The sequence below is a fragment of the Siphateles boraxobius genome, unplaced genomic scaffold (assembly GCF_051911475.1).
Source record: "Siphateles boraxobius isolate OS27281-9 unplaced genomic scaffold, OSU_SipBor_1 29, whole genome shotgun sequence".
Classification (NCBI taxonomy): Eukaryota; Metazoa; Chordata; class Actinopteri; order Cypriniformes; family Leuciscidae; genus Siphateles; species Siphateles boraxobius.
In genome coordinates, this window is record NW_027508908.1 from 6,165,981 (window position 1) to 6,181,908 (window position 15,928).

The window sequence follows — 15,928 nt, forward strand, 5'->3', positions numbered from 1 at the left end:
AGAAGAGATTGTTGGCTAATAAAATATCACCGCAACTAGATTTGTACCTCACATTACCTCACGTTTCTTCTGGTGAAACCCCATGGCACAACAAGTGTAGTTATACATTACGACCGCAAGGTGGCAGCAAATTGTAACATTGAGGCTGCTTCAACAATTCACCTCTGCTACTCTAAATACAACAGGACCTTACTGATCATTACTATTAAATATAAGACCAAAAAATAACATAGAAAACTATAATAATCCAATTTTACGAGGAAAATTTATTTTGGTGATTAATGCATCCACCTACAAACATTTAATCGTTTACATAAAAAAGTGTTTATTTAATTATTAAATCCAAGAGAATTATATAAGGACTTGATCTATAAGATCTATAAAGTTATAGAGAGACCTTTGTTTTATCATTTGACATAAAGAGCCTATATTCCAAAATTATGACATCACATTAAGAGTGCAGAATCGCAACAAACTTTTATATAGGCATTTTAAACAATGATTGTTGGTAAGGTAACATTCAAACAAATCCTCTGAAGATAGACCAATATATATATATAAATTGGTCTGTCTTCAGAGGATTTGTTAGAATGTTACCTTGCCAACAGTAATACTCTAAGAAATCCTGTGAAGATAGCTATGGACATTAGCTAGACAATTTGCATTATGCCCATTTTACTATGAGCTTTGTAAGATCATATTGACTTTGGGATATAAATCTGTCGTGTCATAAGTCATAATGAAATTGAAAAGTCTAAATGAGGCCATAACTTTAATGTGCTCATGTATATTCATGGTGATATTAAATGTATAGTCCTTACAGACTGTACACCTCCTTGGATTTATATTAATGTTGAATTTGGAGAACTGGCCAGTGTTTGTCATAACCGTAAATCACTTCATATTAATTACTTTTATGGAAGTTATAATAGTATTAACTCTTGTGTAAAAGTAATCTTACATTTGCAATCATGCTACAGTATAGGTTACCTGCGGCCCTGTGCCTACAACAAAAAAGAGTCATGTGATGTTGCTTAAATATAGACCAACTTAAGAAAATAAATATTTTTGAAAGCTTTGTTGAAGACCAGGTTATGATAATATGATTGATGTTAAAGGGATAGTTCATCCAAAAATGAAAATTCTGTCATTAATCACTCACCCTCATGTCTTTCCAAACCCGTAAGACTTTTGTTCATCTTCAGAACTCAAATGAAGATATTTTTAATGAAATCTGAGAGATTTCTGTCCCTCCATTGACAACTACACAACTGCCACTTTGATGCTTCAAAAAGTTAATAAAAAGATTGTAAAACTAATCCATATGATTTGAGCGGTTTAGTCCAATTTTCTTTAAGAAACTTGATTGCTTTATATGATGAAAAGATTGAATTTAGGCTTTTATTCACATATAAACATTGATCAACTCACACATCAGTTGTGGAAAATGGAAGCTCAATCATGTTCGCTTGATGTGTGAGAACCAATGAGGTTCATTCTCGTGTTACGCAGCACGTTTGAGCTTCAGCAAGAACCAATGAGGTTCATTCTCGTGTTACGCAGCACGTTTGAGCTTCAGCAAGAACCAATGAGGTTCATTCTCGTGTTACGCATCACGTTGGAGCTTCAGCAAGAACCAATGAGGTTCATTCTCGTGTTACGCATCACGTTGGAGCTTCAGCAAGAACCAATGAGGTTCATTCTCGTGTTACGCATCACGTTGGAGCTTCAGCAAGAGGTTTGTTCTCACGAGTCACGTTTGTTCAATTTGGCTAAGCTTGTGTGTATATTCACTGATCAATGTCAACGCATTCTCACCCCAAGGCGTCACTAAAATGACAATTTTGACCATGCTTCAATATTCGACGCTTTAGGCACCCTTTAGCGTCAGTTACATGACGCGATCCTAGGGCGTCATCTCACTGACGCTTTACCTAAGCGTCAGTTAGATGACGCGGGTAGGTTTAGGTCTGGGGTAGGGTTAGGATTAGATAGCGTCATCTAACTGACGTTAAAGGTAAAGCGTCAGTAAGATGACGCGCTAGGATCGCGTCATGTAACTGACGCTAAAGGGTGCCTAAAGCGTCGAATATTGAAGCATGGTCAAAATGATTCCCAAGGCGTCAGTTTCATGACGCCTAGGGATGAGAATGGGCTGTCAATGTCTAAATGTAAATAATAGACTTAATTCAGTCTGTTCACCATATAAAGTGATCGTGTCTCTTCAGAAAATGTTGGTCTATATTGCTTGATTCATATGTATTAGTTTTACAATCTCTTTATGAATTTTTTTAAGCGTCAAAGTGGTAGTTGCGTAGCTGTCAATGGAGGGACAGAAATCTCTCAGATTTCATTCAAATCTCTTCATTTGTGTTCCGAAGATGAACAAAAGACTTATGGGTTTGGAAATACATGAGGGTGAGTAATTAATGACTTATGAATTAATAATTATTGGGTGAACTAACCCTTTAACTGTTGTATATTATGCTGATGTTTCCAGTCAACACTCAACGGGTCAGTGTTAAAATATTATAATTGACCATTTCATTCAATTAAAATGAATCAGGATAAATAAGGAGTGTGCCCAAGCACTGCTGGAGGTCTTGAAGTTGTAATCCTCTGACTAAGTCTTCATTTAAAATGTTTAATGGAGTGTACGCTTATGTGTTCCTAGATATGTGTAAATGTTTGTGTGTGTGTGTGTTTGTGTGTGTGTGTGTCTCCATGCTCACTGACGTGTGAAATCGCTCTAATAGATGTGAAATTGCTGTTATTTGCTAATATTATTTATGAGTCATTTAACGTTTTGCGCTCTCTCTAGCAGTGGTTTGGTTCATTATTGATTTAAAATGTCTTTCAATGGTCCAGAACACATTGAGGTGCTGCTGAAGACCTCTTACTTGATTTGAGTTGGATGTCTAAGATGTGATGACAGACACTTCATGTTTGATTTGTGTGGATCACTGTGGCTCCTGGAAGGGAATTATGGTATGTTTACACTTAACTTTTTTTATCCATTTAATCAGTGAATGGATTTTAAACAAAGCTTTTTCTCAGCTGATTTACAATCCCCATTCTATGGACAAACCCACCCTCATATATATACTGTGTATATGCAAAATGAGTAGCATATGTGGAACGGAATATGGCCATTATAATTTACACACTAAGAATGCTTTAAATGCAAAGGAAGCCAAGAACTGTGAATTCTTCATACCCATTTAAAATGTCAGGTAACATGCAACAGGCCCATTCCTCTCACCCCATCTTCACCTCTTCATCTCCATGGCAGAACGCATGTCAAACGACAGAGAAGATTCTGACCTTGCCGTCACCGTCATAACCTCACGACTGCCTCCAGCCCTGACCCTGAGCAATGAATGCAGCAGAGAGCAAAATGAAAGCGAGAAAAAATAAGAGAAAGGGCGAGTGAGTCGTCAAACTGTCCCCTCTTAACCTCTTTTTATAAAAGAACAAATTGCACTGGAAATTCATTTGATAGTGTACCTAGACTTCTCTCTGAGGTGCGCAGATGGAGAAGCTGAACAAGCCCACTGAGATACTCTTAAGGCAGACAAGATAAATCATTGCATGAACCACAACTCTGCAATCTATAGAAACGGCTGATAACGTTGAAGGTGCAGTAAGTTACTTTTTTTTATTGCACAGAATTTTATTTTTTTTAGCCAAAAACAAAATCTAGCCAATCAGAAATATCACTTGCATATCTATAATTTTGCATGCTTGGGGTTATTTGATGTTGGTTGACATATTTTTGTTTAAAAGATAAATCCCATTATGTTTAAAATCCTAAATCCCACGAAGAAACTGTTGTTGTTTTTATACACAGCGAGACAAGTAACGATTAACAAAAAGTAACGTGTTACGTAGGGTAACGCTTTACTTTTACCTGTACAATAAAATATCTGAGTTCGTTTTTCAAATACGTAACGCACGTTATTTTGTTTTCCCATTTATTGACTGAAACCTCTCCTATCCCCATGTTGAAAGAAATCGGGATTAAGTGCAGAAGCGTTGTGAGTGGTTTGAAAAGTTACAATGCTTATTGTAGTTCTAGACTAAATGCGAGCAGGCATTTACTCATTAAACATCGAAATCCAAAAACTCAGAGTATTACATATAGCCTAACATTATGATTAAATATGTTAAATAACACAAATATACTTTATGTATTTAATCTCACTTTAACCATTGTGTTGGCTGCTGACATTCAATGATCCAATGCAACCATACAAATATGTATGACTTTAATGATTGTAGATAAACGTCACGTTTGTTTTTCTTTCTTTTTTCTTTTTTCTATTCTTCTGCAATCCAGAAATGCAGCACAGCTGAAGGTTTGTTTGAGCTGCGCCCTCTACTGTACAGGCATGAATTTGCACTTCAATCAGAATGAGCCTTCACTTTTGGTGTGAAAGGGCCTTTACATTTGGTTAAAATAGAACTTTTTTGTTATGAAAAAACAATTAAGCGAACAGTCCAGGTAAGAAAAGGCAATGCAAAAGTTATGTATCATGATACTTTCCATAAAAAGTAACTAAGTAATGCAATTAGTTACTTTTAAGGGTGTATAATGCAATATTGTGACACATTACTTTAAAAATGAACTTTCCCCAACCCTGCTCTGACCTACATCTAAATTTTATATACATGTAAATATTTATGCTCTTGAGTTTTAAACAAATGTATAAGGTGATGGATGAATGCTCAATAAAATGTCCATTGTTTATTCCCTAAATTTTTGAGTGTACAAACATGGTGATTTATAAATGTAATCAAATTTTTTTTTTGTTAAAGTTTGTGATATTTTTCCAATATATCTTTAATGTTGTTCACTCATGATTAAATCCAGCCTGTCATTCTAAAGACAATCAAATACAGCAGTCAGAACTGCACCTCGGTCATCAAAAGACATGAAGAAAAAAATTACATGCAATATTTATTTATGTTAAATACAGCATCATTTGGTGCGTCTTGGCCTCTATAGAGCCCTGGTCTAAAGAGTGTCCGCGAGGTTCTCCTCTGATGAAGAGAGACATGCAGGATTTACACTAAATTATATCAAAGGATTACAGACATCACTTTCAAAAGCAAGGATGGATCAAGTTAAAAGACATCTTGATTTGAAAGCCACTATTTGCCTAAGCAGACTTTAGAAGATTGAATATCAAAAGAAGAATATGCTTTATGATGTTGATCATATTAAAGGACCAAAACATGTGAGTGTTTTTAAAGACCAATATAGTAAATGAAATCCATCCAGTGGAGGATATTGCAAATAAAAGAACAAGTCTCTGTGCTAAAACAGGAGTTTCTGGCTCTTTTAATTGGCACAGACGCTGTATGACATTTTCAAACTATATGAGTGAAAGTCCTAATAAATTTATTTTATTTTTTGACAGATGCATTATTTAAAGCAGTTGGTTTTATCAATAACAATCTGTGTTGACAGTCTCTAAATATGCACCTGTGAGAGACATATGAGCTACAGTGTGCATTATAGCACATAATTACCTATTATTGATCTTACAAATGATTGAACTAACAGGCGGTTTCTCTTTCAGTCAAAACTTTTCTTTTCAAGCATTGCCAGTGGAGGACGCTCTGCGACAACCTGTGTAAGGCGTGTTAGATATGAGCCAAAAAAATGAGAGACCTTTGTTTGTTGATTATTTAGTAATGAAGATAAATGCTGATTGTTCATAGTATTGCTTGCCACTTTTATAATGCAAGCACACAGGGACAGGCTGTTGAAACTAATATGCCTATAGTTTTTTTCTCTTTAATCTTTTATCTAACTGTCATCACGTCTGAATATAGTGTGTTTTTGAATTGATGACCCATCCATGATAGAAGATGATGGACACTTTTCTCTTGCATAGAGGATATACCTATTCCTTGTAATAAAATAATTGGGTAACACTTTACAATAAGGTTTGTTAGTGAACATTAGTTTAACTATACCTGAATGAACAATACTTCTTCAGCACTTATTAATCTTAGTTAATATTAATTTTAACATTTCCTAATACGTTATTAAAATCAAAGGTTGTGTTTGTTAACATTAGTTAATGCACTGTGAACTAACATGAACAAACAATGAACAGCGGTATTTTTATTAAATAACATTAACAAAGATAACTTAAGGCCTATTGTCACAAAAATATTGCTCATTGTTAGTTCATGTTAGTAAATACATTAACTAATGTTAATTAACCTTATTGTCAAGTGTTACCAATAATTGAATGCAAAAAAATGTAATAGCGAGTCAGTTGGGCTCATCAAAATTAACAGTTTGTTGTGAGCATAAATCAGTCCTCTAATTACTGATAGAAAGGGCTTCAGAAATGTTGCACCTTTGATTTTAGCATTTACGCCAAATATGAGTGAAACAACGTCCAATTGAAATTCATTAATAACGATTATTCGTCGAAGTAATTAACATCCCCGATGATAAACACGGGAACAATACACTAATCAGCGACCGGTCTGAATGTGACTACCCACGGTGCTCCGCATGGACCGCGCGCAGCAGGCCTGCTGGGCCGTGTGTGTCTGTGGAAACACGGCGAGCCTCTAATTACGCGGAGAAATCTTTCACCCGCCCGAGCGAGGCATTGTACGGTGTCGCTTTTCTTCCCGTCAGTCTTTCAGCGAGGGGCTAGATTGGCGCTGGCCCTGGGGTTTGTGGGAACCGGGACAGCCCTTTCACGCAAGCCCTCCTCAGGTCGACATTATTACACGGCCAATTAAGCCAGTTCAACGGGCTCGAACTTGAGCAAACAGCAGGGGCGATTGTTTTCCACAGCCCTTCCCCAGCTAGCCTGGCTAATTACTCCCGGACTGCACCTAACCAGGACACAGGAGGGGTCTGACCACCTAATTATAACCTGAACCTCTCTAAAAGAAGTTTAAACGAAAGGTTGGTGGGGTCTTAAAACTATATATTTGTTTTTACATTACAGTTAGGCCTACAGGCTACATAAGCTATCTTTTGTTTGTGTGTGTGGACCTAGTAAACCCTACATTATGCAGACCAAATGTCCCCACAAATAGTAAAACCAATAATTTTTTACCTTGTTGGTGTTTTGGGTATATTAGATTATATCATGTGAAAAACAGCTTATGAATCAAATAGAATCGTGTTTTTTATTGAAAATGTAAAAATGCAGAAAGTTTTGTGTGATGGGTTTTAGGAGTAGGGTTAGTGTAAGGGGAGAATATACGGTTTGTACAGTATAAAAATCATTATATCTATGGAAAGTCCCCATAAAACATGCACACTCAAGTGTGTGTAGTGTACGTGTGTGTGTGTGTGTGTGTGTATACCACCATAATTTGTGGACAAATTTGTTCCCAGAAGTGAGCTAAACCTGACAGAATCTCTCAACCCCTCCTTTTGGGGATGTCCTAATTTATAAAAACTGTGTAAAAAAACAACAACAAAAAAAGCATATATATGTGTCTGTGTGTATTTTTCTTTATTTTTCAATGTGTCTTTATTTCACATAGGTAAATTAGCAAAAACATAACCATAAATTTCTGCATGTACAATGCAATGCGATGTACAATGATAAAACACAAGCACTGTCATTATATGTCTCTTATCAAATGATTAGTTGATTTTAGTTGCTGTTTTTCCTCAATTAAAATGTATTGACTGATTTTATCAACTAAAATATAATGAGCAGAAGCGATGTTTACTTATGTTTTCTGATCAAATAAAGGTTTCCATTACAAACAGGCCCTGAGGTGACCACCTTAAACCAGGTGACTCGTTTTGCGAGGAAAACAAACACGAGGGGGGGTTTGTGTTGGAGGCAGCTGTAGGTCCTGCACGCTCAGCTGGTGCTGCACAAAGAAACAGGTGACAGGGTAGAGATGTTTGCCCTGCGAGGGTGCCGCCGCGTGCTGCTTTTCCCTGGAACCAGCCCTCTCGATAAAATCCGCACCTGGCCTGGTGGTCTTGGCAACATCGGTCAACCTCTAGCAGATGTTCATCTCTCTTTTGTCGCTGACTTCGCGGTGGCTGCTCCACAAGACAAAACTGCGGTGTGAGGTGCTCCTGCCACAGAACGCTAATCAAAAGATGACTAACATTCTTCCCCCTTTACCCCACACTTCCAGAGAGTGTGAGAGGCCACTTTCAGAGTGGGGAGCTTGGATGGGTAATTGTGCATGATTAGCAATTTTAATTACCAGGTGCTCGGGGTCCCGCCTGAGAGAGTGTAAACAGGATAGCACTCACAGCTCCTTGAACATCCCACATGACCATCCATTGCTGTGTGTGTGTTGACTTGAGAGACAAATTCCCATTTACTGTAAAGTTACATTTCAGGCCGTGACCCCTTTGGTTCATTTCATTTTTGTCTATTGTCCTAGAGCTTATTGTTAGTGTCATTGCACTGAAAGCAAACTGGTGCTTGCAAACTTTTCAGAAAAAAAAAAAACAGCCATGAGCACAATCCAAGGAAACTGGGATTTCGCTTTAAAGGTCTGTTAACCTTGCAAATTCTACTTTTTTTTTTTTTGAATGACACAAGGATGTCTTCTCAGTAAAAGACTTGTTTTCATAGTTTCTAATAGAGAAAATGGGTGACAGTTCTTTGTTAAGGAATATCTTGCTTTTGAGTTTTGAATCAAAAGAGTGAAGATTGCACAAGGCTGAGGTGCCTCTTTAAGTGAAAAGAAGTCTACCGTCTCACCGTCTTTTGCATATCTAATACAACATACATAAATAAATGTGAATGTGTGTGTGTAATGTGTAGGCCTATTGACCCTTTTAACTTCTTGTTCTCATGTAGAACGGGAGCATAGCCTTGAGCGCCATTCAGACCAAGGTACGGTACATACCCAGACAGCATGTAGGCTACCAGACAAGTCCCGGATCTGGGCTGACACTAGCCGCGTTTCCACGGTCACTTCCAGGACTTGATCGGGCCACTCCAGGGCTTCCTCTGGGCCAACGGCCAGGGTTTTCTGGCCCGCCGAATACCTTGGTCAGGAGATGCAACGCCGGAGGATTCTGTCAGCATTAAATTTACTTCACAACTCACTTTCATGTTTGAATGCCTTCTGTTTGTGATCCGATGTGGATTCTGATCACCCTATAAGGAAATATTTATACGCGATGCAAAAGACTATGCACGCTAACCATAGGGGAGAGTGGGGTAAGATGAGCCAGTGGGTAAGTGGGGTAAGATGAGCCAGTGGGTAAGTTGACCCACCCTCTGTTTCTAGGCAACTATGCACATTTGGTGTCATGTGACCATACATTCTGTAGGACTCCATAATTTCTATTTTGCTGTGAAGAGGAGAAGCACTTGGGACAAAAGGTAAGTTTTTTTCTTCACAAAAACACTTTTTTGCTTGTTAAAGTTAATTTTCTTCATTGCAGGTATACTAGCTGTTGTGCCAAAGCAAATGTAGAAAAAACTGTGAAACTGTTTAACAAAATTGGAAATTAGAACTAAACACACTGGAGGGACGTTCTTTCTGCCAAACACGTTTGTGTGTGTGTGTGTGTGTGTGTGTGTGTGTGTGTGTGTGTGTGTGTGTGTGTGTGTGTGTGTGTGTGTGTGTGTGTGTGTGTGTGTGTGTGTGTGTGTGTGTGTGTGTGTGTGTGTGTGTGATTGGACATGACTTGATTAACAGCATAAGAAAAACAGCATATAACCATTTCTGTCAGGACCACTATCGTCAAATACGATTGACAATTAGCATACAGTTTGGATTGGCGGTATGGTTCCGTTCTGGGCGAGAACTCCCTTCAGCCTAGCCCTCTCCTGCAGCCACCCTCCCATGCAGCCTAGCATTGATAAGAGCAATAACCCCCCTTAGGGTAAACACAACAGAACCAACATGAATTTATTGCAGATATCATTCATTCAAGATTTTAAAATACAACATAATTCGAGAATTTATTCTGATTCAAGGGGAATCAGAATGCCAAATCCTGACTGAGAGAGGAGGAGCTGGGGATGGATGAGGGTAATTAGCTCCTGAGAAACGCGATAGCTGCTGATAATACTGAAGGAGCTTATATATATATACACAGTGATAGGCGTCGTATTCCTAGGTAGACGTGGATCAGCTGATGCGAGCTTGACTAACGTGACCTGCCAGAACTGACTCTATGCTTGATATTTCTTTCTCCTGAAAACTATGCTGGCAGTCCTTCACTTAACAGAAATATTTAAGACTATTGTTCACCAATACAAAAAATAAGATATTAAAGGGAAAATTAAACTTTAATTGGTTTGTTTTGTGTTGTTTGAGGTAGCTTCAAAAAAATAACATTGTTTGGAAAGGTAAGTGTATTATTAAAAAAAAATTTTTTAAAGAGGCAAGTTATTATTATTTTTATGCTTGCATTAAAACGTGAAAAATAGTATGGTCAATTTACCCCCAGATGGCTCAATTTACCCACTGACTGGGATCAACTTACCCCTTGCCTGGGGTAATTTGAGTCACATGTACACTTTTGTTTCTGAGGTCATATTTTCAAGGCTCTTTGTCATAGGCGCATTCTTATATTTTCAGTTGAAAGGCAACATCCCAAATTAATAGTAGATGTCTTCATTGTAAAAAATAGATATAATACAGATGAGCAAACGATAAAGCTTGGGTTGCTGAATATTCGATCCCTTACTTCAAAAGCGCTCATAGTTAATGATATGATTTCAGATTATAACCTAGATGTGCTGTGTATGACAGAAACCTGGCGATTACATTACTTTAAATGAGTCCACTCCCCATGATTACTGTTATAAACATGAACCTCGCCTGAAAGGCAAAGGGGGAGGTGTTGCTGTAATTTATAGTAATATTTTCAAAATCACTAAAAAATCTAGTTTTAAATATACTTCTTTTGAAGTGTTGGTGCTTAATGTAAAAATATATAATGTAAACGATAAATCAAGTTTGAGAATTCTGCTGGCAACTGTCTACAGGCCACCAGGGCACCATAAAGATTTTATCAAATAATTTGCTGACTTTCTATCAGAATTAGTATTGACTGCAGACAAAGTCCTAATTGTTGGTGATTTTAATATACATGTAGATAATGGAAAAGATGCAATGGGATTGGCATTTAAAGACATTCTTAACTCTATTGGAGTTAGACAATACGTGTCAGGACCTACTCATTGTCGTAATCATACTCTAGATCTAATATTATCACATGGAATCAATGTTGATGCTGTTAAAATTCTGCAGCAGAGCGACGACATCTCAGATCATTATCTAGTCTCATGTAAATTACATTTAGCCAAGGCTGCAAAGCCAACTCCGTGTTACAAGTATGTTAGACCTATCACTTCTGCCACTAAAGATTGCTTTTTCAATAATCTTCCTAATCAGTTTCATCGTCTCAGCATCCCAGATAGCTTAGAAGAACTTGATATTGCAACAGAAACTTTTAACTCTCTCCTTTCCAGCACTTTAGACACAGTTGCTCCGTTGCGCTTAAAGAAGATTAAAGAAAATAGTCCAACACCGTGGTACAACGAGCACACCCGGGCAGCCAGAAAAATGGAGCGCAACTGGAAGAAAACAAAACTAGAGCTATTTCGGATTTCATGGAAGGAGATCTCGTTTGCTTACAGAGAGGCTTTAAAAGCTGCTAGATCTGCTTATTTTTCAACCCTATTAAAAGAAAATAAACATAATCCAAGGTGTTTATTTGAAAAAGTGGCTACACTAACGAAAAAGAAAGCTTCAAGCCCAGAAGTTTCCAAGAAACACAGCAGTAATGACTTTATGAACTTCTTCACTTATAAGATTGATAATATTAGGGACAAAATTATAACTATGCAACCGTCTACTACAGCATCACATCAGGGAGTGCATTATAGTCTCCCCGAGGTAAAATTTGATTCATTTGTTGCCATAGGAGAGGAAGAATTTTGCAAACTCGTTAATTCATCTAAATCGACAACATGTATGTTAGACACTATACCGACTAAACTACTGAAAGAGATGCTTGCAGAAGTCATAGATCATCTTCTTAACATCATTAATTCGTCTTTGTCTCTAGGATACGTACCAAAGACCTTTCAGCTGGCTATGATTAAACCGCTTGTTAAAAAAACGCAACTTGATCCTACAGAATTAGTCAATTACTGGCCGATCTCAAATCTACCTTTTCTGTCAAAGATACTAGAAAAGGCAGTATCCTCAGAACTGTGTTCCTTTCTTGAAAGAATGGTATCTGCGAGGATTTCCAGTCAGGATTTAGACCGCACCATAGCACTGAGACAGCTCTCATTAGAGTCACAAATGATTTGCTCTTATCATCCGATCGTGGTTGTATCGCTCTATTAGTGTTACTTGATCTTAGTGCTGCATTTGACACCATTGACCACAACATTCTCTTAAATAGACTAGAAAACTATGTTGGCATTAGTGGAATGCATTAGCATGATTTAAATCATATTTATCTGACCGCTATCAGTTTGTAGCAGTAAATGAAGAGAGGTCTTATCGATCACAAGTTCAGTATGGCGTACCACAAGGCTCAGTACTAGGACCGCTGCTGTTCACTCTGTACATGCTACCTTTAGGAGATATCATTAGGAAACATGGAATTAGCTTTCACTGTTATGCTGATGATACTCAGCTCTATATTTCTTCCAAACCTAACGAAACTCACCAATTCACAAAATTATCGGAATGCATAGTTGATATCAAAAATTGGAGGACTAGTAATTTCCTACTACTAAATTCTGAAAAAACAGAGATTCTAATTATTGGACAAAAAACTTCCACACGTAATAACCTAGAATACCGTCTAACACTTGATGGCTGCTCTGTTAAGTCTTCGTCTTCAGTTAGGAACCTGGGTGTGCTCTTTGATACCAATCTTTCATTTGAAAGTCACGTGTCTAGTGTCTGTAAAACCGCATTTTTCCATCTTAAAAATATATCTAAATTACGTCATATGCTCTCATTGACAAATGCGGAACAACTAGTTCATGCGTTCATGACATCAAGGCTAGATTATTGTAATGCTCTACTGGGTGGTTGCCCTGCACGCTTAATAAACAAACTACAGCTAGTTCAAAACGCAGCCGCTAGAGTTCTTACCAGAACCAGGAAGTACGACCATATTAGCCTGGTTCTGTCAACACTGCATTGGCTCCCTATTAAACATCGTATACATTTTAAAATATTGCTGATTACTTACAAAGCACTAAATGGTTTAGCTCCCCAGTACTTGAGCCAGCTGTTAACGCATTGTAGTCCTTCACATCTATTGCGATCTCAAAACTCCGGCCAGTTGATAATACCTAGAATATCTAAATCGACTGCTGGCGGTAGATCCTTTTCCTATTTAGCACCAAAACTTTGGAACAATCTTCCTAACATTGTCCGGGAAGCAGACACAGTCTGTCAGTTCAAAGCTAGACTAAAAACACATCTCTTTGACCTAGCATTCACATAACACTTTATAGACTTCTATATTTTCAATATTAGGCTGCTTAGATTAGGTCAGCCGGAACTGGGAACACTTCCCTTAAATCCTGATGTACTCGTTACATCATAAGAAGAATGGCATCTACGCTAATTTTAGTGTCTTTGTTTATCCCGAGGTTTTCCCGCAGCCTGCCGGATCCAGGCCATTTCCAGATCTGACGAAGGACTTTCGCCTGGAACTGATGACAATGCAGTGCTGAAGTGCCAACTAGCCTCTCCCTATGGAGGATCCCTATACCACTCTACAGATAAAGCGTTGTGGAACTTTTCGGTTCGCGTACCTACACAAAGTGATAAGATAAAATAAAATTCTGCATCAAAATTTATAGACAAGACAAGTAGTTTGTTTAGGCATGGTTTGTAAGGAATTACAAACCTGAGCACATATATTCAAACGCACATAACTATAGAATCCATTCTTAATGCGCATGTGAACGCCATCAGCGTCTATCACAGGTTCACGTTTAAAGTCTGTTTAGAGAGAACGGTGTCGTCTTAGCGGCCCCTAATTTAATAACAAATTATCATTTAGACGGAAGTGAATCAATCAAAACTAACTTTAGCTGGAAAAAACATTTTTCAAGAACCACTATAAAACCAAACCAATCTCTGTTACCTTAAATTATATGTTTATCGCTGTAAAGCTGCTTTGAAACAATCTACATTGTTAAAAGCGCTATATAAATGAGGATGACTTGACTTGACTTGACTTGTACTTTTGTCTCAATTTCCCTTGCCTGGAGATCCACATAAGTAAAAACTGGCTCATCTTACCCCACCCTCCCTATAGGCTAGTGAACATGGTAAATATGAACGCTTGAAGAAATCAGACAAATCATAAAGGCTATCACAATCATTTTTTAAATATTATCTGTCAGTAGGCTTAGCCTAGGTCTCGTCTCTTACCGGACTATCATAAAATAAAGCACCTTTTTTCAGGAGCTTCCTCTGCTTCTCTGACTGATAATATAACTGTAGTCTACTGAGAGAGAGTGCTAAAGCTCCTCAAGTCGTATTTTTGATGGCATATTTGTAGAAATTATCATTCTTTCTAAATGTGATGTAAATATGTCCTGTAACTACCAAATAAACAGAAACAGAGGCGACTGAATAAGTAAGTGTCCTCTCTCTTTTGTGAAATAGACCTAACGGCTAAACCACTTTATTTCTGTGTGACTAATGTGCAATTTTGACACCAATTATTTCATTGTGATCAATGTATCACTTTTTATTGTAAACCTGTGGTAAAACATCGATGCCTGGGTTTTAAATATTTAAGTAGGCTAAACAACAAAAAAGCCGAAAAACAGTCACTTTTATCAGGTTTGTTTTGAGAGCACGCAGTTTTAAAACTTCCATTTGTTGCTGAAATGATGTGTTTGTTGTTCCAGAGAGGCGTGTTACGGGTGTGTTTTAGCGAAGCGCTGTGGAGCTGCTGGCCCGACAGTGGAAACGCAGCAGATTTTGGGCCCGGTACTATTAGCCCGGCACGGCCCGTTAAAAACCCTGGCTCGCACTGGCCCGACAGTGGAAACGTGCCTACTATGTTGCAGTCTAGGTATCAACTGGGTTTGCTCATCAAAAACAAACTCAATTTATCAACAGAATATGCAGAATTCATGTATTTGAGCTCTGCTGCCAGAGATCACACATAGGCCGAAGCCTCTCCTTTTCTCATCGAGGTCTTTCAGATCTCACTGTCCCACATAATAAGAACTGTTCTGAAGGACCTGAGCGAGTCTTTTGTATCGCAGTCCAGTGAATACAGGTGTTTAAAGATGAAGAGAAGAATGTAAGAGGAACATTGGAGGATTTTCTTGGAAAACAGTGCCCTTGCATTATATTGTGATTGTAACGTGTGTGTTTTTTCTTAAATAATCGTTTTCTCTATAGGTGTGGGGGAGGGGGGATAGCTCATTTGTTATTGAGTATAACTGTGTGTTTGTGTGTGCAGGATCATCTTGTGAGTCGCTGTGCTGCAGCGATCATACGTGATGAAGCTTTACTCAGTCACCTGATCCGGGATGAAAGTTGCCCTTTGGCTGTGTGACAGACAAGAAGAAAGGGACACTCACGCTAGTCTAACTGAACAATACAGGTCAAATTAAAGGCTTTTACTGCATGGAGTCACTGATACACACAAACCTGCATCAGTTCACATACAGGGAAAGCATGCATGCATTTCTTCTACATTATTTACAGTGGAGTACTAATGATACACTTGATTAAAAGATTTGGTAGAAATCATTCAATTCAATTTAAATTATTGTAATTTATTGACAGTCTTGTGAATGCATAATTGCCTTTTGTATTGTTTAAAACAAGGAGTCATTTAAATGTAAAAAGATTTTTTGAAACCCTTTTGCTGGGATTAAATTGCATTATGTACACTACTATATAAAAGTTTTTTTTAAGTAAGTTTAAAGAAAAA

The 15,928-nt window shown here is 37.8% G+C and overlaps 1 long non-coding RNA gene across 1 annotated transcript; it reads right to left on the reverse strand.

Annotated features, from left to right (window-relative positions):
* Positions 1 to 2,927: 2,927 nt before the first annotated feature.
* Positions 2,928 to 3,704, reverse strand: LOC143753999 (uncharacterized). Its single transcript, XR_013207853.1, has 3 exons — positions 3,508 to 3,704; positions 3,218 to 3,369; positions 2,928 to 2,972 (listed from the first exon to the last, which is right to left on the reverse strand). It is a non-coding gene; the product is annotated as an uncharacterized LOC143753999 (long non-coding RNA).
* Between the last annotated feature and the right edge of the window lie 12,224 nt (positions 3,705 to 15,928).